Below are 27923 nucleotides of genomic sequence, written 5' to 3'. Positions count from 1 at the left end.
AATAAATGAAAATAAAAATTCTCTAAAAGGAATCAATAGCAGAAAAAATGAAGCAGAAGAAAGGATAAGTGACTTGGAAGATAAAGTAGTGGAAATAACTACTACAGAGCAGAATAAAGAAAAAGAATGAAAAGAATTGAGGAAAGTCTCAGAGACCACTGGGATAACATTAAACACATCAACATTCGAATTATAGGGGTCCCAGAAATAGAAGAGAAAAAGAAAGGGACTGAGAAAATATTTAAAGAGATTATAGCAGAAAACTTCCCTAATAAGGGCAAGCAAAGAGTCAATCAGCTCCAGGAAGCACAGAGAGTCTCATACAGGATAAATCCAAGGGGAAACACACCAAGACACATATTACTCAAACTATCAAAAATTAAATACAAAGAACAAACATTAAAAGCAGCAAGAGAAAAACAACAAATAACATACAAGGGAATCCCCATAAGGTTAACAGCTTATATTTCAGCAGAAACTGCAAGCCAGAAGGGAGCCGCAGGACATATTTAAAGTGATGAAAGGGAAAAACCTACAACCAAGATTACTCTACCCAGCAAGGATCTCATTCAGATTCGATGGAGAAATTAAAATCTTTAGAGACAAGCAAAAGCTAAGAGAATTCAGCACCACCAAACCAGCTTTACAAAAAATGCTAAAGGAACTTCTCTAGGCAGGAAACACAAGAGAAGGAAAAGACCTACAATAACAAACCTAAAACAATTAAGAAAATGGGAATAGGAACAAATATATCAATAACAACCTTAAATGTAAATGGATTAAATGTTCCAAGCAAAAGACATAGACTGGCTGAACGGAAACAAAAATATGACCCATATATATGCTGTCCACAAGAGGCCCACTTCAGACCTCAGGACACATACAGACTGAAAGTGAAGGGATGGAAAAAGATATTCCATGCAAATGGAAGTCAAAAAAAAACTGGAGTAGCAATTCTCATATCAGACAAAATAGACTTTAAAATAAAGACTATTACAGGAGACAAAGAAGCACACAACATAATGATCAAGGGATCAATCCAAGAAGATATAGCAATTGTAAATATTTTTGCGCCCAACATAGGAACATCTCAATACATCAGGCAATGCTAACAGCCATAAAAGGGGAAATCGACAGTAACACAATTATAGTAGGGGACTTTAACACTTAACTTTCACCAATGGACAGATCATCCAAAATGAAAATAAATAAGGAAAAACAAGATTTAAATGATATATTAAACAAGACTTAATGGATATTTCTAGAACATTCCATCCAAAAACAACAAAATACACTTTCTTCTCAAGTGCTCATGGAACATTCTGTAGGATAGATCATATCTTGGGCCACAAATCAAGCCTTGGTAAATTTAAGAGAATTGAAATCATATCAAGTATCTTTTCCAACCACAACACTATGAGACTAGATATCAATTACAGGAAAAAATCTGTAAGAAATAGAAACACATGGAGGCTAAACAACACACTACTTATAAACCAAGAGATCACTGAAGAAATCAAAGAGGAAATCAAAACATACCTAGAAACAAATGACAATGAAAACACGATGACCCAAAACCTATGGGATGCAGCAAAAGCAGTTCTAAGAGGGAAGTTTATAGCAGTACAAACTTACCTCAAGAAACAACAAATATATCAAATAAACAACCTAACCTTACACCTAAAACAATTAGAGAAAGAAGAACAAAAAAACCCAAAGTTAGTAGAAGGAAAGAAATCATAAATATCAGATCAGAAATAAATGAAAAAGAAATGAAGGAAACAATATCAAAGATCAATAAAACTAAAAGCTGGTTCTTTGAGAAGATAAACAAAATTGATAAACCATTAGCCAGACTCATCAAGAAAAAAAAGGAAGAAGACTCAAATCAATAGAATTACATGAAAAAGGAGAAGTAACAACTGACACTGCAGAAGTACAAAGGATCATCAGAGATTAATACAAGCAACTATATGCCAATAAGTTGGAAAACCTGGAAGAAATGGACAAATTCTTAGGAAAGCACAACTTTCTGAGACTGAAAATATCTCCAGACTGAACCAGGAATAAATAAAAAATAAAAACAGACCAATCACAAGCACTGGAATTGAGGCAGTGATTAAAAATCTTACAACAAATAAAAGCCCAGGACCAGATGGCTTCACGGGCTAATTCTACCAAAGATTTAGAGAAGGGCTAAGACCTATCCTTCTCAAACTCTTCCAAAATATAGCAGAGGGAGGAACACTCACAAACTCATTCTACGTGGCCACCAACACCCTGATACCAAAACCAGACAAAGATGTCACAAAGAAAGAAAACTACAGGCCAATATCACTGATGAACATAGATGCAAATATCTTCAACAAAATACTAGCAAACAGAATCCAACAGCACATTAAAAGGATCACACATCATGATCAAGTGGAGTTTATCCCAGGGATGAAAGGATTCTTCAATATATGAAAATCAATCAATGTGATACACCATATTAACAAAATGAAGAATAAAAACCATGTGATCATCTCAATACATGCAGAAAAAGCTTTTGACAAAATTCAATACCCATTTATGATAAATACCCTCCAGAAAGAAGGCATAGAGGGAACTTACCTCAACATAATAAAGGCCATATATGACAAATCCACAGCCAACATCATTCTCAATGGTGAAGAACTGAAACCATTTCCTCTAAGATCAGAAACCAGACAAGGTTATCCACTGTCACCACTATTATTCAACATAGATTTGCAAGTTTTAGCTACAGAAATCAGAGAAGGAAAAGAAATAAAAAGAATCCAAATTGGAAATGATGAAGTAAAGCTGTCACTGTTTGCAGATGATATGATACTACACATAGAGAATCCTGAAGATGCTACCAGAAAACTACTAGAGATAATCAATGAATTTGGTAAAGTAGCAGGATACAAAATTAATGCACAGAAATCTCTTGCATTCCTATACACTAATGATGAAAAATCTGAAAGAGAAATTAAGGAAACACTCCCATTTACCATTGCAACAAAAAGAATAAATTACCTAGGAATAAACCGACCTAAGGAGACAAAAGACCTGCATGCAGAAAAGTATAAGGCACTGATGAAAGAAATTACAGATGATACAAACAGATGGAGCAATATGCCATGTTCTTGGATTGGAAGAATCAACATTGTGAAAATTACTATATAACCCAAAGCAATCTATGGATTGAATGCAATCCTTATCAAATTACCAATGGCATATTTCACAGAACTAGAACAAAAAATTCCACAATGTGTATGGAAACACAAAAGACTCCGAATAGCCAAAGCAATCTTGAGAAAGAAAAATGGAGCTGGAGGAATCAGGCTCCCTGGCTTCAGACTATACTACAAAGCTACAGTAATCAAGACAGTATGGTACTTGCACAAAAACAGAAATATAGATCAAAGGAACAGGATAGAAAGCCCAGAGATAAACCCATGCACATATGGTCACCTTATTTTTGATAAAGGAGGAAAGAATATTCAATGGAGAAAAGACAGCCTCTTCAATAAGTGGTGCTGGGAAAACTTGACAGCTACATGTAAAAGGATGAAATTAGAATGCTCCTTAACACCACACACACAAATAAACCCAAAAGTGGATTAAAGACCTAAATGTAAGGCCAGACAGTATAAAACTCTTAGAGGAAAACATAGGCAGAACACTCTATGACATAAATCATGGCAATAACCTTTTTGATCCACCTCCTAGAGAAATAGAAATAAAAGCAAAAATAAACAAATTGCATGTAATGAAACTTAAAAGCTTTTGCACAGCAATGGAAACCATAAACAAGACAAAAAGACAACCCTCAGAATTGGAGAAAATATTTGCAAATGAAGCAACTGACAGGGTATTAATCTCCAAATTATAGAAGCAGCTCATGCAGCTCAATAGCAAAAAAAACAAACAACCCAATCCAAAAATGAGCAGATGACCTTAACAGACATTTCTCCAAAGAAGATATACAGATTACCAGCAAACACATGAAAGGATGCTCAACATCACTAATCACTGGAGAAATGCAAATCAAAACTACAGTGAGGTATCACCTCACACCATTCAGAATGGCCATCATCAAAAATTCTACAAAGAATAAATGCTGGAGAGGGTGTGGAGAAAAGGGAACACTCTTGCACTGTTGGTAGGAATGTAAATTGATACAGCAACTATGGAGAACAGTATGGAGGTTCCTTAAAAATCTAAACATAGAACTACCATACAATCCAGCAATCCCACTACTGGACATATACCCTGAGAAAACCATAATTCTAAAAGAGTCTTTTACTACAATGTTCGTTGCAGCTCTATTTACAATAGCCAGGACATGGAAGCAACCTAAGTGTCCATCGACAGATGAATGGATAAAGCAGATGTGGTACATATATACAATGGAATATTACTCAGCCATAAAAAGCAACAAAATTGAGGTATTTGTAGTGCAGTGGATGGACCTAGAGTCTGTCATACAGAGTGAAGTCAGAAAGAGGAAAACAAATACAGTATGCTAACAGATATATATGGAATCTAAAAAAAAGAAAAAAATGATTCTGAAGAACATAGCGGCAGGACAGGAATAAAGATGCAGACATAGAAAATGGACTTGAGGGCAAGGGGCAGGGAAAGGGTAAGCTGGGACAAAGTGAGAGGGTGGCATTGACATATATACACTAGCAAATGTCAAATAGATCGCTAGTGGGAAGCAGCCACATAGCACAGGGGGATCAGCTTGGTGCTTTGTGACCACCTAGAGGTGTGGGATAGTGAGCATGGGAGGGAGATGCAAGAGGGAGGATATATGGGGATATATGTATATGTATAGCTGATTCAATTTGTTATACTGCAGAAACTAACACATCATTGTAAAGCAATTATACTCCAATAAAGATGTTAAAAAAAAGAAAAAAAATTTATATGAAGTACAAAGGACTTATAATCATCAAAGCAATCCTGAAAAAAAAGAAGTGTTGAGGACTTACACCACTTGATTTTCAAGGCTTGCTATAAAGCTACAGTAACCAAGATAGGGTGGCACTGCCATAACATTAGACAAATAGACAAATGGAACAGAAGAGAGAGCTCAGAAATAGATCCACATTTTTACAGTTATTTGCTTTTTTTGATAAAGGCAAGAAAGCAATCCAAAACTGAAAGAAATACAGTTGACCCTTAAACAACAGAGGGGTTAATACACATATGACTTATAGTTTACTCTCTGTATCCAAAGTAGAACCAACCTCAGATCGTGTAGTGCTGTAGTATTTACTTTTGAAAAATATCTGTGTAAAAATGGACCCAGTGCAGTTCAAACCCATGTTATACAAGGGTCAACTGGTATATTTTTAGCAAATGGTGCTGAAATAACTGGTTACTGATACAAAAACAACAAGAACCTCAAACCCTTACTTACTATACACAAAATTAATTTGAGATGGACACAGATCTAAACATAAAAGCTAATACCAGGACTTCCTTGGCAGTCCAGTGGTTAAGACTCCATGCTTCCATTGCAGGGGGCATGGGTTTGATCCCTGGTCAGGGAACTAAGATCCCACTGGCCATGCAGTGTGGCCAAAAAAAGCTAAAACCATAAAGCTTTTAAAGCAAAATGTCAGAGGAGACCTTCATGACTTAGAGATAGGTAAAGATTCCTTAGGTAGCGAAAAACTATAACCATAAAATAGATAATTGATAATTTAGACTTTATCAAATTAAAAAACCCTTCTCATTAAAGGACACCATCAATAAAATAACCCACAGACTATGAGGAAATAATCACAAAATATGTATCTGACAACAGTATGTAGGAAATAGAAAGAGCCTCTACAAAACAAAAGAGACAAACAACCCAATGATAAATGAGCAAAACATTTATACAAATCAAGCAATCAGCACTTCAAAAAATGCTGTACTTCATTACTCACCAAGGAATTGCAAACTATACCACAGTAAAATACAAATACACACCCACTAGAATGGCTAAAATTGAAAAGACTGAGAACCCAAAATATGGTGAAGATGTAGAGAAATTGAAACTCTCATATATTATGAGTAAAAAAGCCAACAACCCTTTTGGGAAAAAAAATCTGGCAGTTTCTCACAATTTAAACCTACATGTACCTGATGGCCAGCAATTCAATCTTGGGCATTTACTCTAGAGAAATAAAAACATTGACAAAAAAACTTTTATAAGAATACTCATAGCAGCTTTATTCATAATAGTCAAAAATTGGAAAGAGCTCAGGTGTTCATCAATAGGAGAATAAGTGGACTAAAAAGTAGAATATTCATGCAATGGAATATTCCTCAGCATCAAAAAAGAGAAAAAGTAGTGCTACATACAAACATGAATAAATCTCAAAATTATTATGCTGAGTCAAGGAAAACTTACGTACATGAGCATATATTTTATGAGTCCAACTATATGAAATTCTAGAACTGAAAAAGCTACTCTATGGAGGAAAATTAGAACAGTGGTTTCCTCTGTGAGTTTAAGAGCAGGAATTGGGAAGGGACATGAGCTTTTCAGGGAGATGGTAATAGTATACTTCTGATGGTGGTTTAGGTTACACAGATGTATGCATTTATCAAAATTCAGAGTATGTATACTTAAGATGTATGTATTTCATTGCGTGTAAATTTTACATCAAGAGACAAACTGTAAACAATTATTGAACACCTACTAATTATATGTACAGTGAAATATGTAGGAAAAACTGAACTTATATCTGCAATTTAACTTGAAATGCATCAAAAATAAGATGGATTCCTGAATGGATAGAGTAATGATAGAGAATGTGATCAAACAAGTATAGTAATGTCATTTAACTGCATCATTGGACGTTAGTATGTTGGTGTTTACTATAAAATTCCTTTCAACATTGTTGTATGTTTAAAATTTTTCTTTAAAAATTTGGAGATTTAAAAGAATCAATTATCTACACTTGGCTAGTTTCAGTAACTGGTGACTCAAACTCATACTCCAACATTGTAAGTGAAAACATTCTGAGAAGCTACTTAAAGGTCCTATCAGTGAACAGCAACTATCATTATCTAGATATGGAATATCAAGAGACAGTTCAAAGCAAGATGCCAGCAAATGCCTCTCTCTTCTCCCTCTTCTTCCTCTTCCTCCACTTTCTATTTTTACTGGCAAGTGGACCCTCTGTTCAGGCCAAAATGAGCAGTTAAGATGGGAATGTTAATTTATTTGTTAGTACAACAGTATTTGGGGGAAAAAAAGAAAACAGATCAGGATACTAGCATCCTTTGTCAGCATGTGTTATCATTAAAAATACCAACAAAAAGAAGTAGGATATGATGGTTCCCCAGAGTTAAATGATGCAGAGTGATACGGGAGGGCAGAAACTTACCTTCGACAGCTAGTTTACCTTTCTCTTCTGGCTTTTTGCTCTCACTGTCTACTCTACTAACAAAACTTATTTTCCTGATTGAACTAAAAAATGTATTTCCAGGACTATGTAAATTACTGTTAATAGTATTAAAGTATCTGCCTTCCCAGAAGCATTTCACACAACTCAAAGGCTACAGGTAAAAGAAGACTTAGGTATGAGTAGATAAGGTTTATTTTTTTAACTTTGTTTTTTGCAATTAAATTATATATGTCTGCTGACACGATCACACTGTGTATCAGGCTAGGATTCAGAGAGATGTGAGGAAATTTCAAATTTGCCATTGTTCCACATACCCCAAATAAAAGAATATGTGGCAAGATTTCTCCATGATTGAACAATAAACACAAGATCGTAATGGCAACTCATAAAATGTTCCCCTGGGAGCAAGGAGAACCAAGTTCTAGAACCAATCAGCTGTATAACTTCAGCAAATCACTGAATTCCCTGGAGTCTCTAATTTTCTGAGGCCTCAAACACTTCAGCACATAGAGAATCCTGGGTTTATGCCTTGGAGGGTGGCAGCCATAGATCAGACTTTATTGCAGAAGAAGAAGACGCTCCTAACAGAACTTTGAACTATTGCATGGAAGAAGTAACTACCTGAATCAACAGTCTCCTTAGAAAAACAACAATAATAATAGGTTATAATGTATATTCACAACCAATTAAGCAATGAAAATAATTAGGAATTGTATGAAAGCAGGAAGTGTGAGGACATTTTTTTCCACTGCCCAAATTACTTCCTGAAATAAAGTGGATTTGTTTAATCCACTGGATACTACACACCTAACTTAATAATTTACCATTGAACACACAGTTAGCCTTGACTTTTAGCTTACAGACCTTCTTACTCTCTTACTTTGAAAGCTCACCTCAAATTCATCTAAACTGCACAAATGTTTCAGTAAGAGTCACTGCATTACCACTTGGGAACAGAGTCAATGTGTTCCACAAAGGCAACCATCTCAAGTCCAAGTCTCTGAAGAGTGATCATTTATTTGAGTCATGTCTGTTGGAATCTGTGATTCAGCTCTGGTTAAGAGAAGCTGAGCGGTCAACCAACATGCTTACCCCCATCAAGTCTTTGAACCAGCGTCTTGATTTATTATGTAAATTTACTTAAGAAGTTAGACAAATCAAAAGTAACTTGAATGTTTTCACTTAAAATACTTAGCAACCTAATTCAACAATAATTTATGATACTTTTTAACTAACCATAATATAAACATGAAGAAAAGTAATTCTCTTATACCTTTGGCTTGTTAGAAAGTCATTCTATTTTCTACTCCATCCCAAACTGGCTGTGTGCGATTGATTTATGGAACATAATCTTTTGGGTTAAAAAAAAAAAAAGAAGAAGAAGAAGCAAAACACCAGAGGAGGATATACCAGTGGGATTATGGAACTTCCTTTTGTTCCAAAAAGGAATTCTTGCTGAAGCCTAGTCTAATGTGATGATTAATTTTACAGAACTATCCCTGACCAATGTCACTATAGCAATGAAAATAAACTATAAGACCAGGATACAGCCAGAAGGGAAAAGTTCATTAAGAAATAAAAGTAAGGACAAAATTGCTCATTAAAGTGGCTAACCAGGGTTGTTTTATGAGAAGATGGTTTAAAAAAAATAATAGAGGGTTGCAATCTATTTTAAAGAGATGAATTCAAATGTGACTCATAGATTCCGGTTTCAATAAAATTCTGTGGAATATAACAGTTTAGCTCCATGGAAAAAAAGAATAGTTAGTGGACCCTATTATAATATTTGAAGTATTCTAACATGAAACCTGACTTGCCCACAGCTGCAAGAAGTATACCATTAACTTCAGAATTGTGAAAAAAAAAGAAAGAAAGAAAAGAGTATAATTATTTTTTTAGCCTTGGATCTGGTCCAAGGAGAAGAAATTCCCACTTAAAATGTTTCTAAATGTGAATGCAAAGAAATTTTTTTTTTTTAGAAAATTGGAAATCATTTTTAACAGCTTCTAGTACTTCAGTGAACTTCTGAAGAGATTGTTTTAAACAGTTTGGTCCATTAGAAACTAGTCAACACACGTAAGAGTTGGGTGCTTCCCTTATCTACAAAAAGAAAGTAATTCTAAAGTTTATCCTTAAAAATAGTGCCAGGCTTCCCTGGTGGTGCAGTGGTTGAGAGTCCGCCTGCCGATGTAGGGGACACAGGTTCGTGCCCCGGTCCGGGAAGATCCCACATGCCACAGAGCGGCTGGGCCCGTGAGCCATGGGCACTGAGCCTGCACGTCCGGAGCCTGTGCTCCGCAACGGGAGAGGCCACAGTGGTGAGAGGCCCGCGTACCGCAAAAAAAAAAAAAAAAAAAATAGTGCCATATCTTCCACATAGCTAGATAGATAGATATAGGTAACCTGGATATTGAAATCTGAATAGATACTTAAAGCATGTATGATATGTTAGATCCTGTTTTCCAAAGGGAAAACATTTCCATTATTTTTTCTCATAGAAAACTGATTAGCCCATTTCAAATGCAAGCCAAAACTCTGTATCTCATTATAGTGTCTTTTAATGAGGACAACAATGGATGTGAGTACAGCTACTTTACCCAAAATGCAATCTGATATTTGGAAGGGTTTTGAATGGAGAAGTCAAGAGTCTGAGAAATCTAGTGTTTACAATAATGGTTCGGATTAGCCAATCTAGCCAGTTTGGAAATAAATCGACAATTCACTCAAGTATTGTTTGCCCATCCTGAGCTCAGCATTGTGCTAGATTACAGGAAAGTTTCTGTCTCAGAAACTTATAGCAATAGCAAAGATGCAGAAGGGGGGAAAAGTTACCATTAAGCAATTGGTAAATAAAGCAATAAAGTTTCATTTTTGCAGCACAGACATTGAGTATGGAAAAGAATTTTGGTGTTTCTTAGGACATTTGGGAAGACTTCGTATATAGTAAGACTGAAATGGGACTTTTAATGCTAGCTGGGCTACAGCAGGAGAAAAATCCAGAAAGCTTCCGGTTTGGAGCTAATCCTGGTCCATAGCAAGAGCTATGCTTGTTGAGCAAATGTTCTATGTTAGTGAACAACCTCGGCAAAAACAAAAAGCAGGTTAGAGAAAATAGTCTAAGTAAAGTGATTTAGGTAAATTAATGGGATAAAAGTTAAGCTACTAATGACAAATTCATGGTAGCTGCCATTTATTAATTACTTATTATGTAAAAGAAACTCTATTTAAATACCACAAGTATTTCATCATTTAATTTTTATAAAAACTCTATGAAGTGGTTATTATCACCCATTTTAGAGATAAAAACATAGGAACTTAAAGAGACTAAGCAACTTGCCCAAGGACACAACTAAAAAGTGACCACAGTTCAAGAGCAGGATGGTCTAGGCTGACTACTATTAGCAGGGCTATAAAGTGGAATATAAGGTAGAGGTGGGATAAAATATGAGACAGAAGAAAGACTAAAATTGTTCTAAGATAAAAGTAAGGAGGTTCAACATGATATGGTTTTTTAGAAGGGGTTTATGGGCAGGCAGTAAGGACCAGATTCAATCCCATTAGTAATAGAGCTGAACCTAGGAGAAATTTATTTTGTGAATTAGCCCATTTTATCTCACTGACTTCTACTTTTGTGCTGTTTTCTTTGAGTTATTCATATTGCAAGTTAATTATATTTATTTTTTCTCAGTTGAGTAGCATGATGAAAATGACACTGGATCTCAATCAGAAACCCTGGTTGGAAGCTTTGTTGGTCACTGGTTGCTGGTCTAGGTTTATCTTGGGCACAACTCCCTTCCTAAGGCCCCTTCCAGCTCACTACATTATTATTACATTCCGTGCCAACCACAGTTGCCTAATATTAACTGATTGTGCCACTTCTGAATTACTGCTTGGGAAGCAGGACCTACTGATTTTATTTCTTTTATTACCCATGACCCCACAGAAAGGCAGATTGGCTAGGAAAAATAAATAAATAATGTGGGTTAGTAAATGCTTTTGGTGCTATTTACCCTTACTCTTTTGCTCACCCCTCTTTATCGTCACAGTCTCAATCCCAATTCCCATCCATTTTGGTTTCAGCTGATTATATTGTTTTTATTTAATTTTTCCCTTGCATTTTCCATTCACTTAGAACAGGATCCCACATTAAATGAGGCTCCAGTCTCACTTAAGGATGCATTTTGCAAACCAAATAAAGTAAAATCATCAGTAAATTCCAAATGCTTTATGATGCTCCTCTACACATGTACAAATTCCAGTAAGGCTTTCATTATGAAAACAATTCTAAGACAAGGATTCCAGATGCAATTAATACTTTTTTTTTCTAGCCATGCCATTTATTTAAAGTCTATTACAAGGATCTAATATATTCAACTTTGGGGAAAAAAAATATTTAGAGAGAACTTGGACCGACAGAAGCCAAACCAGAACGTGTCATAAATTGCTTAGCATATTAAAAAATGCTGAAATAAGAATAAATCAGGATCTACCAGAGAAAATAAAGGAGAGTGGCAAGATAAATAGTTTAGCAACTCTCAAAGTCACCTGATATGATGTTCTGTCATCAAAAATCATACAACAGGAAAAAGATTTCAGTAGTTACACTGCCAGATCCCTTTATTTTGAAAGTGAGAAAACTCAGGGTCAGGGACATAACTTGCTGGTTAACGACAGAGCAGAGACCATAACTCAGACGTTGAGACACAAGTCTCTAAACAATTAGAGCCATCACTAACATTTCACACTGATTTGCCTTTTTGATTTAAGAATAATACAGTCCAGTCAATATATCTTGCTTTTTTCCTTGATTGTTTTATATATTGGACTTCTATTCTATTGGTCCTTGTTGTCTTCTAGGTTTGACAAACTAATTTTCTTCCTTATTTAAAGCATTAACTGCATTCTCGACACACTCTGAGAAAGCTGGGTAAGGCAGGATGCTTAGTCAGGGAAGTCTCCACTGTAAATATGTCCATTGCTTTGGGGCAGCTTCCCTGGGACTACCAGGAAGATGTTCCTTGTCCTGACATAGTGGTCTGGATGGTGAAAGCACCAGGGATGGGAACACTTGGCTTCTGCTCTTCCTTGGTAAGAAGATTGCTTCCAGAACACCATCTATGGAGAAAGGATTCTTCCTCTAAGCTGACAGCATCTGTCTTCAGGCCAAGGGAGTATTTCTGGATTCTCACAGGAATATATAATGTGCATATTTGTATGTATGTATGTGTATATACATATGTGTATATATATATGTGTGTGTGTGTGTTTGAAGTAATTTTTTAAAATACTGGATTACTTTTTTCCTCTCTATATTTCCATGCCCCAAAGTATGAAAATAAAAAATAGATCTTAACTCATGGAAGAAAATAAACAATTTAACCAATATATACACATTCTAGATAGTCACAAAAGCTGTGTTCACTATCTATTATTAGATTATATAAAACTCATATATAAAACTCATATATGAGTTATATATATATAAACTTATATATAAAACATATATAAAACTCTTATATATAAAACTTATATATAAGTTTTTATATATATAAAACTTATATATATAAAACTCTCCTCCTCAAACCTCTTTCCCTCTTTCTTTCTCATTCTCTCTCATTTTCTATCTCTATTTCTATCTCTATATCCCTTGAATGAGTGTACATACACATACACACATACATTCCTATCTCACTCAATCCCTGTAAGCTTAATTCCACCCCCATCAGTTTATGGTGGACAAAGAACCAATGGCCTATAATATTGCTGTAATATTCAGCTCTCGTAACTTGGTGCCTCAAACTTTCACATGACTCTTTTGAGTGGCTTTTAAGAACAGAGGGAGAGATTCAATTAAAGAATTTATTATGCCTTCACTCTACCGTCAAAAGAGTCAAAAGGAATTGGACACAGGACAGGGAAGTTTTGATAAATTTTAGAGATGGAGAACTGGTATGAAGGGCAAAGCCAATTGAGAAGCTGGTAGGTTATGACTTAATATTAGATTGGTTGGGGATTGGTCTGGGAGAAGGAGAGATTTCTAAAAGTGAGGAAGTGCCAGAATTATATCCAATAGAAATTCATCCACTATATAGTTTTTTCTTGAGGAGGTGTTAGATAATATGTCCAATCAAAACTCATCCGTTTCATCATTTCTCTTGAATTGTGTCTAAATATGAGTACTAAAAGATACATCTATGATTAATAACTTTGGGGTATAGATTACATGACTCAATGTATAAAATGTACACTAACCTACAATAGCATTCATGAACATGAGCCCAGACAGTTAATAGCCCTGCCTTGCTCAAGTTAAAGTTTGACTTAAGCCATTAACACACAATCTAAAGATCTTTCTAAATTAATTATGACTATCCACAGGTATGTACTTCACCATGGTGATAGGCTTCTTTTCAAAATTGTGCTATCTTAATTAACCTCAGTAGAATCTTTAAGAATGACATGATTTTAAAACATATGGAATAATAGAGATGTTATATATGCATTTTCTATTTCATTAAACTTGTAGTTATATTTTCTTAACTGAGTTTTATATTTCTAGAAGTTTAAAATATTCTCTTGAGCAACAGCTAGACACCATTGACCAATTGATGTTAGATACTAAGTAATATTTCTTCAAATTTATGAATTGTTCACATTAATTTCTCCCAGATTTCAAAATACTTTGATGTATTCTGAGAGATTTGGCAATATCTACTGCCTGCTATATGTTAGAGACTCTTCTATTTATGCTATCCATTCAGATACCACAAAAAAGTATAACCTTTTAAAAGACCTTTACAGTCATTGCTGGGGATTCAAATTTAATTCAACTTCATATGGAGCTACCAATGCAAATAATTAAAAAGACAATAGAAGAGACAGATAATTTCTACACATAGGGAAATTTTCACATAACAGAAAAATGGTAACAGTATTAAAGCTAACTTTTCCTCCTTGGGATTAGCAAATTTCTTTTGACATTGATTGTAAACTGTACATAGTCCAATTTCAGAAGCATGAAAATGTTAAAACTATACATTTTAATTTCAATAACATATAGTATTGATCAGGGGTCCCCAACCCAGTCCGCGGCCTGTTAGGAACCAGGCCGCACAGCAGGAGGTGAGCAGTGGGCAAGCGAGTGAAGCTTCATCTGCCTCTCCCCATGCCCCCTATTGCTTGCATTACCTCTTGAACCACCACCCCCCCGTGGAAGAATTGTCTTCCATGAAACTGGACCCTGGTGCCAAAAAAGGGTGGGGACTACTGGAGATGACCTCCTTTCTTTTACTTTTACATAGTCAAATACTCCTGTGCTCTTGACACTTTATCATCCTTCACTTTTGTATGTTCTTAACCTCAGTTTCTCCTACTTGTTCCTACACTCCAGTGTACCCAATAGATATCTCAACAAATTTGCTCTCCCACCCTTCAGTAGCCTTCTGTGTCCAATCACTTTTGTCTTGTTACTTTTTCCCTTTAAAAATATTCAGATATGGTATCTCATTACTTCTTTAAGCTATTCAGCATAGCTATCCATCTTTCCATTGAAAAACTTTTCAAAGGTTAGCTCCTGCCTCTACTTTCTTACTATCCATAAGCCATTTAAATCCTCATGACCTGGCTTTAGGCTCCACCATTCTAATGAAATAATTCTCTTTTTAGGTCTGTTGAATTTCTAATTATCAGAACCCACTGAGTTTCTTCATCCTTTATCCTATTAGACCTCGAACATTTGGTCTCTTGATTTGTTATTAGTAACTTGATACCCTTTCCTTCTTAGCTTCCAATTCTCTATACTTTTCCCTTAACACCTTCTTCCCTTAATCGTTTAGTTATTCCTCTTCTGCCCAACTCTCTTCCCATAAAATGTAACCATTTCTATGTGCACTCTTTATCTAAATCTCACACTTGACATCAGCCCTTCTCATAGCTTCAACAATCACTTTAGGTCAGTGATCCCCAAATTGTGATGGTCATGTCACACTTCTTCTGCATTTCCAGTTTTCTGTTTATCTACCATTGATTGTCATGGCTGCATCTCAAATTGGACTTACCCAACACCAAACCCACCATTACCTCTCCCCAACCTTACTATGTCTCCTGCTTTTTTTGAAGGTCCATGCCATTCTCCCAATCATCTATACATGAAGCCTTGGATTCACCACCAACTTTTGCTTTTCTCTTACCTTCATTAAGTCAATGATTGAAGCTTGTAGAAATCACTATTTTAAAACAGTTTGTGTCTGCCCCTGTTCTTTTTTTATTTTCATTTTTCCGATACTGGTGAAATTATTTCTTGCTCAATTATGTAAATAGTCCCTTACATTTGGTCCCTTCTTGGCCCTAATTCACCATTCCCCCAATATATCCTCCTGAAAGCTGCATGACTCTGATCACACCACTCCCTAGTGAAAAGTCTTATCAAACCCTCATTAATAACTACCCAATAATTTAGCCTTAGCCTAGCATTTAGAACATCCCATGAGTGAGCCTAACTTACCCTTTCTTCAAAACCAATCTCACATTAGAGACTAGTGTTATTCAATTTAAAACCAGCCAAAACAGTCTTAACCATCATCTGGACTTGCAGCTCTGCCCAGAAATCCTTCATGTCCCCAGTCTCTACTAATCTTTATTCTCTAATGCTAACATTTCAATTCTTTCTTGACTCTTCTTACCCACCCTTCACAATTCCTGTCTTAAAGTAGAAGACTTCACCTCCTGCTTCAATAAAAAATAGAGGCATTGGACAGGGACTTTCAAATACTCCCTTCTCCCTCACATAAAATTTACCCCCATCCTTACTTGTCACCTATTCTTCCCCTATAGTTCCAAAAAGAGGAGGGACTTCTTCCTGTCCAGCATCTATCCTTCCATCTTCCTCTGCATCCCATATCTTCCAATTTCTTAACTGTCTTGTTATGCCCTCTTTATCCTATATCTTCAGCCTTTCACTGTTTATTATTCACCTGATCTTCTGTCTTATAATCAAGTGCATTTCTCTTCTATAAAGTGAAACTTCTCCTGACCTAATGTTCCCTCTAGTAGTCATTTAGCTTTTTCCTTACAGAGTCAGTATTCTGGGAAAGGTAGTTTGTATTCATTTGTCTCTACCTCCTTGTCTTGCATTCACTTTCCAACTCATTGTAATATGGTTTATACTTCCATCACTACACTAAACATGCTATTACCATGGTTTCTGCTAGCCGTACAGCTGCTAAATCCAATGGGAGATTTCAGTCCTTGTTTCAATTGACGTCTTTGCAGAATTTGAAACTGTTTGCTACTCTATCCTTATTGAAACTCTCCTCTCCCTTGTTTTAGGTGATAACTGCTCTATTAGGGCTTTCCTTCTACCCCTCACACCATTTCTACTTCTCCCTTGAAGGCCCCTATCTTTCCATCTTTCTTATCAATGGTTATGTTCTCTGCCTTCTTCTCTTAATGCTCTCTCTAGGTGAATTCATCCATCTCCACATCCTTTTTGCCAATGATTTCCAAATCTATACTGCAGCCTAAAATTCTGCTCCAGGCACCAGAACTATAAATTCACTTGCCAACTGGTAATTACCACTTGGCATCTCCAAATCAATCTCATTCAAAACTAATTTTATTTGTTCATTCCCTTGATCCCCAACCGCCAGCAAACCAAACATGTTCATCGTCCTTATTCCTTACCTGGATAAATGACACAACCATCAATATAGTCACCCCAGCCAAAAGCATCCAATGACTCTCCTCATCCTGTTAATTCCATCACCTTAATAACTTGTCAATACAAACTTGCCTGGATAACTACTGCAATTTCCTCACTAGTCTTTGCCTCCAGACATGTCTCATATCTTCATCCTTCAACCTACATGATGCTTTCAGAATGATGTTTCTATCATATAGATCTGACTATGTAACTATCTTGAAATCATTTATATGAGTTCTCATTGGCTTTAAGATAAAACTCGAACTGTTTGACTCCAAATATCATATCCATGGAGATTCTTAGTGATGTAACTGAGAATTCAGGGTCAGAAAACACAAAACAGAACACGGAAAATGGTAAGACAGCAGTACACATTTACCAGCTATGTCTACCTTTCCTTGGTCCTTTGCTTACCCTTCTCTCTCAACTACAGAACACCACAGAATCTTTTAAAAATAATATTGCAATGATAGTATATAGAGAGCTCAATTAGATTTTTAATGCATTTTCAGACTTACTGCTTAATCTTCATTATATTCTATGAATTATACTTACATGTAGATTTTACAGGTGAGAAAATTGCTGTTAATTAATTTCAAGTAAAATCCCCAGGATCACTAAGCTTAGTGAGGGCTAGAACTAGATCTTGAAGGCCCTTATTGTATTCTTGGACTCTATGATCTTTCCATTATTTCCCTTTTTTTATTGAGGTATAGTTGATTTACACTATTATATTAGTTTCAGATGTACAACATAGTGATTCAAAAATTTTATAGATTATATTTATAGTTATTATAAAATATTGACTATATTCCCTGTGTTGTACAATAAATCCCTATAACATTTATTTTATACATAGTAATTTGGACCTTTTAATTCTCTACCCCTATCTTGCCCCTCCACTCTTCCCTCTCCTTACTGGTAAACACTAATTTGTTCTATGTATCTGTGAGTCTGTTTCTTTTTTGCTATGCTCACTAGTTTGTTTTATTTTTTTAGATTCCATATATAAGTGATAGCATACAGTATTTGTCTTACTCTGTCTGACTTATTTTACTAAACATAATAACATTGAGGTCCATCTATGTCATTGCAAATGGCAAATTTTCATTCTTTTTTATGGCTAAGTACTATTCTATTGTGTGTGTGTGTGTGTATATCACATCTTCTTTATCCATTCATTTGTTGATGAATACTTAGGTTGCTTCCATATCTCAGCTACTGTAAATAATGCTGCTATGAACAGTGGGGTGTGTGTACCTTTTCAAATTGGTGTTATTGTCTTCTTTGAATATATACCCAGGAGTGGAATTGCTGGATTATATGGTAGTTCTATTATTAGTTCTTTGAGGAACCTCCATACTGTTTCACACACGAATTTAAATTCCCACCAACAGTGTATTAGGGTTCCCTTTTCTCCACATCCTAGCCAATATTTGTTATTTGTGGACTTTTTGATGATAGCCATTCTGATGGGTATAAGGTGATATCTCATTATGGTTTTGATTTGCATTTCTCTAGTGATTAGTTATGTTGAGCATTTTTCATGTGCCTGTTGCCCATCTGTATGTCTTCTTTGGGAAAATGTCTGTTCAGGTCTTCTGCCCATTTTTAAATTGGATTTTTTGTTATTTTGATATTGAGCTGTATGAGCTGTTTATATATTTTGGATATCAACCCTTTTTGGTTATATTTTTTGCAAATATTTTCTCCCATTCACTAGGCTGTCTTTTCATTGTGTCAATGGTTTCCTTTGCTGTGCAAAAGCTTCTAACTTCAATTAGGTCCCATGTGTTTATTTTTGCTTTTGTTTCCTTTGCCTTAGGAGACAGATCTAAAAAAATATTGATGCAAATTTTGTCAAACAGTGTTCTGCCTATGTTCTTTCTAGGAGTATAATAGTTTCCAGTCTTACTTACATTTAGGTCTTTAATCCATTTTGAGTTTATTTTTGTATATGGTGTGAGAAAATATTCTAATTTCATTCTTTTACAAGTAGCTGTACAGGTTTCCTAGCACCAGTTGTTGAAGAGACTGTCTTTTCTCCATTGTGTAGTCTTGCCTCTTCTGTTGTTGATTAATTGACCATAAGTGTGTGGGTTTACTTCTGAGCTCTCTATTCTCTTCCATTGATCTATGTGTCTGTTTTTATGCCAGTACCAAACTGTTTTGATTATTATAGCTTTGTAATACAGTCTACAGTCAGCTCTGTTCTTCTTTATCAAGATTGTTTTGGCTATTCAGGGTCTTTTGTGTTTCTATGCAAACTTTAAAATTATTTTTTCTAGTTCTGTGGAAAATGCCCTTGGCATTTTGGTAGGGATTGCACTGAATCTATAAATTGCATGGGGTTGTATGGTTATTTTAACAATATTAATTCTTCCAATCCATGAACACAGTATATCTTTCCATCTCTTTTTGTCATCTTCAATTATTTTCATCAGGTCTTACAGTTTTACCTGCCTAGGTACATTTTTCTTTTTGATGCAATTGTAAATGGGCTTGTTTCCTCAATTTCTCTTTTTGATAGTTCATTGCTAGTGTTTTAGTGTTACTGTTAATGTTTAGTGTCTCTACTTGTGCCTTGTTTTTTGTTTTGGTTTGTTGAAAGAAGTTGCCTTAATGTTTCTTGTAAAGCTGGTTTGGTGGTGCTGAACTCTTAGCTTTTGCTTGTCTGTAAAAGTTTTGATCTCTCCATCAAAACTGAAAGACAGCCTTGCCAGGTAGAGTATTCTTGCTTGTAGTCTTCTCCCTTTCATCACTTTTTTTTTTTTTTTTGGCTGCATTGGGTCTTTATTGCTGTGTGCGGGCTTTCTCTAGTTACAGTGAGCAGTGGCTACTCTTCATTGTGGTGTGCGGGCTTCTTATTGTGATGGCTTCTGTTGCTGTGGAGCACGGACTCTCGGCGCATGGGCTTCAGTAGTTGTGGCACACAAGCTCAGTAGTTGTGGCATGCAGGCTCAATAGTTGTGGTTCGCAAGCCCTAGAGCACAGGCTCAGTAGTTGTGACACACGGACTTAGTTGCTCCGCTGCATGTGGGATCTTCCCAGACCAGGGCTTGAACCCGTGTCCCCTGCATTGGCAGGTGGATTCTTAACCACTGCACCACCAGGAAAGTCCCTCCCTTTCATCACTTTAAATATATCATGCCACTCCTTTCTGGCCTGCAGAATTTCATTGAAAAGTCAGCTGATAGCCTTATGGGCATTCCTTTGTATATAACTTACTGCTTTTCCCTTGCTGCTTCTAATATTCTCTCTTTATCTTTAATTTTTGCCATTTTAATTACAATGTGTTTTGCTGTGGTCCTCTTTCGTTGATCCTGTTTGGGACTCTCTGTGCTTCCCGGACATGGATGTCTGTTTGCTTTCCCAGGTTAGAGAAGTTTTCAGCTATTATGTCTTCAAATATGTTCTCTGCCCTTTTTTCTCTTCTCCTTCACAGAACCCTCCCTATAATACAAATGTTAGTATGCTCAATGTTGTCCTAGAGGTCTTTTAAACTGTCCTCATTTTTTAAATTCTTTTTTTCTGTCCAGCTTCAGTGACTTCCACTACTCTGTCTTCCAGCCTGCTGCTCTGTTCCTCTGCATCATTTAGTCTGTTGTTGATTCCTTCCAGTGTATTTTTCATTTCACTCATTGTATTCTTAATCTCTTTTTGGTTCTTTATATTTTCTGACTCTTTGTTAAAAACTTCTAACTTCTTGTTTTGTTCATCTATTCTTCTCTTGATTTATTTGATCATCTTTAAGATCAAATAAGATTACCTTGAACTCTTTCTCCACTTTCACTTAGTTCTTTGGTTTTATCTGGTTCCTTCCTTTGGAACATCATTTGGAACATGTTTCTCTGTCACTTCATTTTACGTGACTTGCTACTTTTATTTCTGTTTATCTGGTAGGTTAGTTATGTTTCCTCACCTTGGAGAAATGGTCTTTTGTAGGAGACATCATATGCATTCCAGCAGCACACTTCCCTCTGGTCACCAGAGCCATATGCTCTATGGTTCCCCCCTATGAGGGCTGTGTGGGTCTTTCTGTTGTGGCAGGCTATGTGGGTGATCTGGTAGGTGTGGCTGGCCCCTGGTATTGGTTGGTTGCCAGCCTCTGGTTGGTGGGGCAGGTCATGAGGTAGCTGGCTATGGAACCCTGAGGGGCCCCAGGCTTGTGCCAGCCCACTGGTGGTCAGGGCTGGAACCTGGGGTCTGGCTGCAGGGACCAGGGCTCCCAGAGATGGTGTCAGACCACCAGTGGGTAGGGCCTGTTCCTGACACAGCTGGCTGCAGAGCTGTGGTTGTCCTGGGGCTGCTATCTGTCTGCTTATAGGTGAGGCTCATCCTGAGGATAGTGCAGGCTAGCTTGAGGGCAGGGCCAGGGCCCAGGAGATTCTGGGGCTTATGCCTTCCCACTGGCAGGTAGACCTGGGACCTGGTGTCTCTGGCTGCAGGGGCCTGGGGCTCCTAGATATAGTGCTTTCACACTGGTGTGTGTGGTTGGGTCCTCAGCCTTCTGGTGGGCAAGGCCATGTTCAGGGGTGGCTGTGGCCTGCCTTAGGAGGTCTTAAGGCAGGTAGGTGGGGCTTGTATCCCTGCCCAGTTAGTTGTTTGGCCTGAAGCTTCGATACTGGTGCCTGCAGGCTGGTGGGCGGGATTGGGATTGGGTCCTGAGCCTAATAGCTAGAGGGAGGATTCCAAAATGGCACTTGCCAGCACCAGTGTCCATGTGATAAGACAAGCTCCCCAAAATTGTTGCTGTACTGTCTGTCTCCAGAGTGAGCTCCAGTTGTCTCCCAGGAGATTCTCCAAGATCAGCAGGTAGGTCTGACCCAGGATTCTTTCAAATTATTGCTTCTGCCCTAAGTCCCTAAGCATGGGAGATTTTGTGTGTGTCAAGAGTGGAGTCTCTATTTCCCACAGCCCTTTAGGTCCTGAAAGTAAGCCCCACTGGCCTTCGAAGCCAAACTTTCTGGGAGCTCGCCTTCCCAGCACAGGACGCCCTGGGTTGGGGAGCCCAATTTGAGACTCCGATCCCTTATTCCTTGGGGAGAACCTCTGCAATTGTAATTATTCTCCCATCTGTGGGTGGACCACCTAGGAGTATGGGTCTTAACTATACCGCGATTCCACTCCTCCTACCTGTCTCGTTGTGGTTCCTTCTTTACATCTTTAGTTGTATAAGATCTTTTCTCATAGGTTCCAGTCTTTCTCCTTGATAGTTGTTCTGTAAATAGTTATTATTTTGGTGTGCCCGTGAGGGGAGGTGTGCTCAGGGTCTTTCTACTCCACCATCTTGGGACTATGTCCAGACTCTATGCTCTTTCTATTCTTTTTTTCATGGTACTTCTCAATCTTCCTCAGTGGATCACAACCACAGTGAGATATTAGAATCACCTGGGAAGTTTTCAAGAAATAATAATGCCTGAGCTCCACCTACAGAAATTCACATTTAATTGGTCCAAGAGAGAACCTGTCTCTCTGTGTTTTGCAAAAACTTCTTGGGTAACTATAATGTCCAGCCACAATTCTTTTAAATAGGTACATATTTATCTTCTTTGGATGGTCCTTGATGTCAGGTTCATGTTCAAATTCCTCACTGTATTTCTTTATGCTTTGGACATAGCGTGCAAAAAACTTGTGACTTAAAATATATAAAATGGTTCCATTACATATTATAACCAGGAAAATAATCAAGCCAAATGTCAACCATGTTCATAAGGAAAAAGTTTAGCATTAAAATTCAGATGACTAAGCTTAAAAAAAAAAAAAACCTAAGAAAAATGTTTGTTCACAGTCTGGGGTTTGAAATGTGGCCCTACAAAAATAAATAGTTCTTAAATTCTTGTAGAAGCAGTTTTGGGGATGCTGTCCTAATCAATTCTCCAGTGAACTAGCCCCACTAACCTTATAATCTTGGCACTCCCTAAATTGTGTTTTTGTAACAACTTGCACAATCTCCCTTTTTTGCATCTTCCTTTTCTCTGGTGTAACTGACTTTAGAAGATATTGACAGTGTTGAACTAAATGATGAAACAACCTCTTTTCCCCTTTCAGCCCACCTGGCAAAGATACTCTTGCACATAGTCATTTTTAAAGTATAATTAACAAGAAAAGGGGAAACTGGTTAATAAAATAGAATTGTATTAAGTTCTGCCCCATGGTACTTGAGAAATACTAGGACAATGACATTTATGAGCCATGCTCAAAAAGGAATGGGGGATGAACTTCCCTGGTGGCACAGTGGTTAAGAATCCACCTGCCAATGCAGGGGACATGGGTTCAAGCCCTGGTCCGGGAAGATCTCACACGCCACAGAGCAACAAAGCCCATGGGCCACAACTACTGAAGCCCATGAGCCCTAGAGCCCATGCTCCGCAATACAAGAAGCCACCGCAATGAGACGACCATGCACCACATCGAAGAGTAGGCCCTGCTTGCTGCAGCTAGAGAAAGCGTGTGCAGCAACAAAGACCTAATGCAGCCAAAAATAAATAAATAAATTTATTTAAAAAAAAAAGAATCTGCCTGCCAATGCAGGAGACATGGGTTCAATCCCTGGTCCAGGAAGATCCCACATGCCGTGGAGCAACTAAGCCCTTGCACCACAACTACTAAGCCTGTGCTCTAGAGCCCACAAGCCACAACTACTGAGACCACGTGCCACAACTACCAAAGCCCATGCACCCTACAGCCCGTGCTCCATAACAAGAGAAGCCACTGCAATGAGAAGCCCATGCACCGCACCAAAGAGTAGCGCCCGCTCACTGCAACTAGAGAAAGCCTGTGTGCAGCAACAAAGACACAGTGCAGCCAAAAATAAATAATAAATAAATAAATAAATAAATAAATAAACTTATCAAAAAAAAAAAAAAAAAAGGAAGGGAGGAAGAAAGAGTTGCCATCCAAGTCAGTTAAAAAACTCATCCCTTGCCTCTCCACGCCCTGGAGTATTTTTCCAGAAAAGGAAATATCTGTTGATCTTCTGGATGCCTCTGAGCAAGACAGACCTCCCCATCAACAATATGTACAGAAATCCTGCAATTTCCACAAAAGGGAGATCTGCCTCCAGGTTACAAATGGGCTTGGGGACCTGACTGAGATGGTTTGCAGCACAGGGTATACAAGATGTTTCCAAGCAAGGACTGGGAAAGAGAATTCAGCATTCATTTAGAACAGTAGCTTTCAAACTATTCTGCCTGGGATGGTAAGACATGTAACCCTTGTACATACTGACCCAGTATATGCAGAAATGTATGTCTGTACGGGTGTGGTATGTATTTAAAAATAAATTTACAAGGAAGGGTTTTGCAATCCATTAGTATGTCATGAAATCAATTTTGCATGTGTCAACAAGCACTTTTAAAAAAGAGTTTAATCAGTTTGCCTTTTACACATTAACAGTATTACTTTATGACTGCAGTTGCATACACTAATTTCTAAAAGACATAAACTCACAAGAGTTTACTAAATCTAAAGAAACCAAATTAAGTAACAATATCCATGAAAGGAGATGGAAACCTTTTGCCAATCAGTGGGTCTCAGGACGTTTCAATCACTCTGTCAACAAATATACACTAATCAAAGGTACCTTGCTAACCACTGAGGAAAAAGTGTTCCAAGTACACCATCTTCAAATTTATCCTCTGCCCACTGGTTATTCCAAGCTTAGCCTTACTTATGCTAAGAACCATACCCAGAGCCACTGTTGTGAGAGAAGGATGACCAAAGTTTTGGGGGAAGGTAGATATAGCTGAAAAAACACGTGTTGCTATCTTATCTCTATTTTTCCTGTTTTGTTTTGGGGTTTCTGACCACGGATGCCCAGGACTTTCATTATGAATTCCCATTGCTTAGGGTCCCCAGGTCAGGTGCCCAACCAATTCCAGTGCTCTTGAGCAGTTACTGTCTCTTCTGCCTCACCGAAACTTACCTGCCTTGTAATGCCATCTTTCTTGGTCTAAGAGATGAGATAAAAGGCTCTTGAGGCATTAATGGTAATAGTATCTGAAATGTGATATCTTTCCAGCTAGCATCATCCTTTCGACAGGAGCATCCCAACAGCATGAGTACTGTAAGTAATTTAGGGTAAGTCAATTCATCATTTCAATCAAAGGGATACTGAAGTGAGCTAGAAAGGTACTGTCTGTACCCTTAAAGGAATTTTGAGTCTGGTAGTAAAGACAGATATTAAACAAGTAAGTATTGATATAATATGAAAGTAGTATTTAAAAAGTTAAGAGAGATGCATAAATTTATAGAAAGATAATTTAATTAAGTCTAGTGGGTCAGACAAGTCTTCTGAGGCAATAGCATTTAAATTCAGGCTTGTGGATAAGTAGGCATTAGCTAGGTGAGGGACGAGGGCCACAACATGAATCTCTGTAGACAGACCATCGCTTGACTAGCTGTGTACATTTGGGAAAAAACTTCTAACTCTTAAGCTTCAGTTTTCTTGTGTAAAAAATCAAGGAAATAAACCAATCTCAGATGATTGAATATAAAGCATTTAGCACAAGCTTAGTACTTAGTACTCAATACTTAGCCACCAGCAATGGTAGTAGCAGTGGTACTAGTACCGGTAGTGGTAGCAACAGTAGTCAGCCAGTGGAATACTGGTCTCCAGATGAAAGATGAAATTTATGTGAATCTTTACAGACTGGGATTCATGGGAGAGCTGCATATTCATAAGCCTCACTCATCTGAAGTACAAGACATTTGATGGGCAACTAATGGCTCTGTGAGGTCCTCAGAGGCAAGCAAGCAACCTCAGAATACAGGTATAGAGCAACCAGCATTTGGCAGTAGAAGCCCAGGAAGTTCTGTAGTTATAGAAGGTCTTTCTTCAGAACAGGAATGTGGGACTCCTGCTTTCATTAACTCATTATCTTCTGTGTTATGGTTTATACTGAGGCTTCATTTATTCTTTCCAAGATAATTTAAACATGTTTTAATAGTTCAAATTGGAGTGAGCAGACTGAAGAGAAGCCTTAGATAACTAAACATGTTTTAATAGTTCAAATTGGAGTGAGCAGACTGAAGAGAAGCCTTAGTTGATGCTCCTTTTACATTTGTCATGTCACATCTTTAGTATGGACCGAACAATAAGAATAGAAACCATTTTGAGAAATACTAATAATTGTTCCATTCTATTGATCCAGTGATAAGCAGGAAATGACTATGTAAGTGAATATGTTTTTCAAGCATCAATAGAAACCTACACTCTAAAGACAGTTCATTCATATTTTTTGTTTTGTTTTTACCAGATAAAGGAAATTATTCCTTTGATCATTCTTTCTTAACAATGATAATAAATCATTCTTCATAAACTCTTTCAATTTAAAGTGTTCTGGTATTAAATAATTACTGCCCAGTGAGTAATAGTGTCCCAAGAATGTACCAAAACAAGAGCCCAGTTATAACCAAACTCTATTCAAAAATCTCTCAATGGCTCCATGGAAACATGAATCTTATATAACTCTTTAGTTTGGCATATGGCCCTCTGATTCCAACACATTTTACTAAGTTCATTTGTATATGATTCCCAGACACTCCAGCTGAACTAGATTACTCATGGTTTCCCACACACAGCCCTCAATTTCCTGGCTTCCTGCCTTTGTTTATGCCATTGCTTCTATCTATAACAATCTCCTCTACTCTGTAAAACCCTACCATCCATCAGATCATCCCAAATGCCATCTTCCTTTCAAGATCACCAAGTCTTTCTTGGTCTCGAAAATGTGATGGGACTTCCTTTTCCGAAGCCTCCCAATACTTTAGATTAATGTTATCTACCATTTTTATGCTATTTGTGTTTTAAATTTATTTATCTGCCTCATCCTCCTTTATGGATTGTAAACTTCTTGGGGCCACCTACCGCATTTTACCATTCTTGTATTCCTGTACCATTTCTCAAAATGCCTAATGCTATGGTTAGCATAGAGGTTGAGAATATGGACTTTGGGAGCAAAAAGAAATAAAATGGTGTCCTGGATCTACCATGTCACACACACAAATTTGTGTGACTTTGGCCAAATGACAATTTTTTAAGCTGTATTTCTTCATTTGAAAAATAGCTAGGTCACATGACATCCTCTAACAATGTGATGAAGGCTTTGAACATTGCCCGAAGAGAAATATACAAACCTATATATACAGTCAGTCTATATACATATACACTTGCATCTACCCATTGGTGTTCTAGAGCAGAGGACCTCAAATTGTGGTCTGTATATGCTTGGAGGTCCCCAAGACTTTATAGGACATACAAGAGGTAAACCTATTTTCGTTAATACACTCAGAGATTATTTACTATTTTCTCTGTGTCAACAGGTGCACTGTTGACACAAAAGTAATGATGGATAAAACCATTGGCATCTTAGGATGAATCAAGGCAGTGGCACCAAGCTGTCATTGTATTCATTGTATTCTTTATTAGTCATTTTATTCTTCACTGCTATGCACTTACCGTTTAAACATGACAGTTTCACTTAAAGTCCTTGAGGAAGCAATAAAAGTAATTAATTTTTTTTAGATCTCAAACCTGAGTCACATCCTTTGTGTGAAACAGGAAGTACACATACAGCACTTCTGCTACATACTGAAGTACAGTATAACGTTTGCTCTGAGAAAAGGCATGAGTGTTTGAGCTGTGAGCTGAACTAATTGCTTCTTTTTTATTAGAACTTTTATTTTTACTTGAAGGAATGACTGACCACCAAACTAGTATTCAGACCATAGTTTAGGTATTTGCCAGACATTTTCTCACAAATGAACAAAGGGAGCTTAGTGTTTCAAGGAATAAAAACTGA

This window comes from Mesoplodon mirus, assembly GCF_964341445.2.
Source record: "Mesoplodon mirus genome assembly, chromosome: 8".
NCBI classification, from domain to species: domain Eukaryota; kingdom Metazoa; phylum Chordata; class Mammalia; order Artiodactyla; family Ziphiidae; genus Mesoplodon; species Mesoplodon mirus.
Note: the sequence above shows the minus strand (reverse complement) of the source record.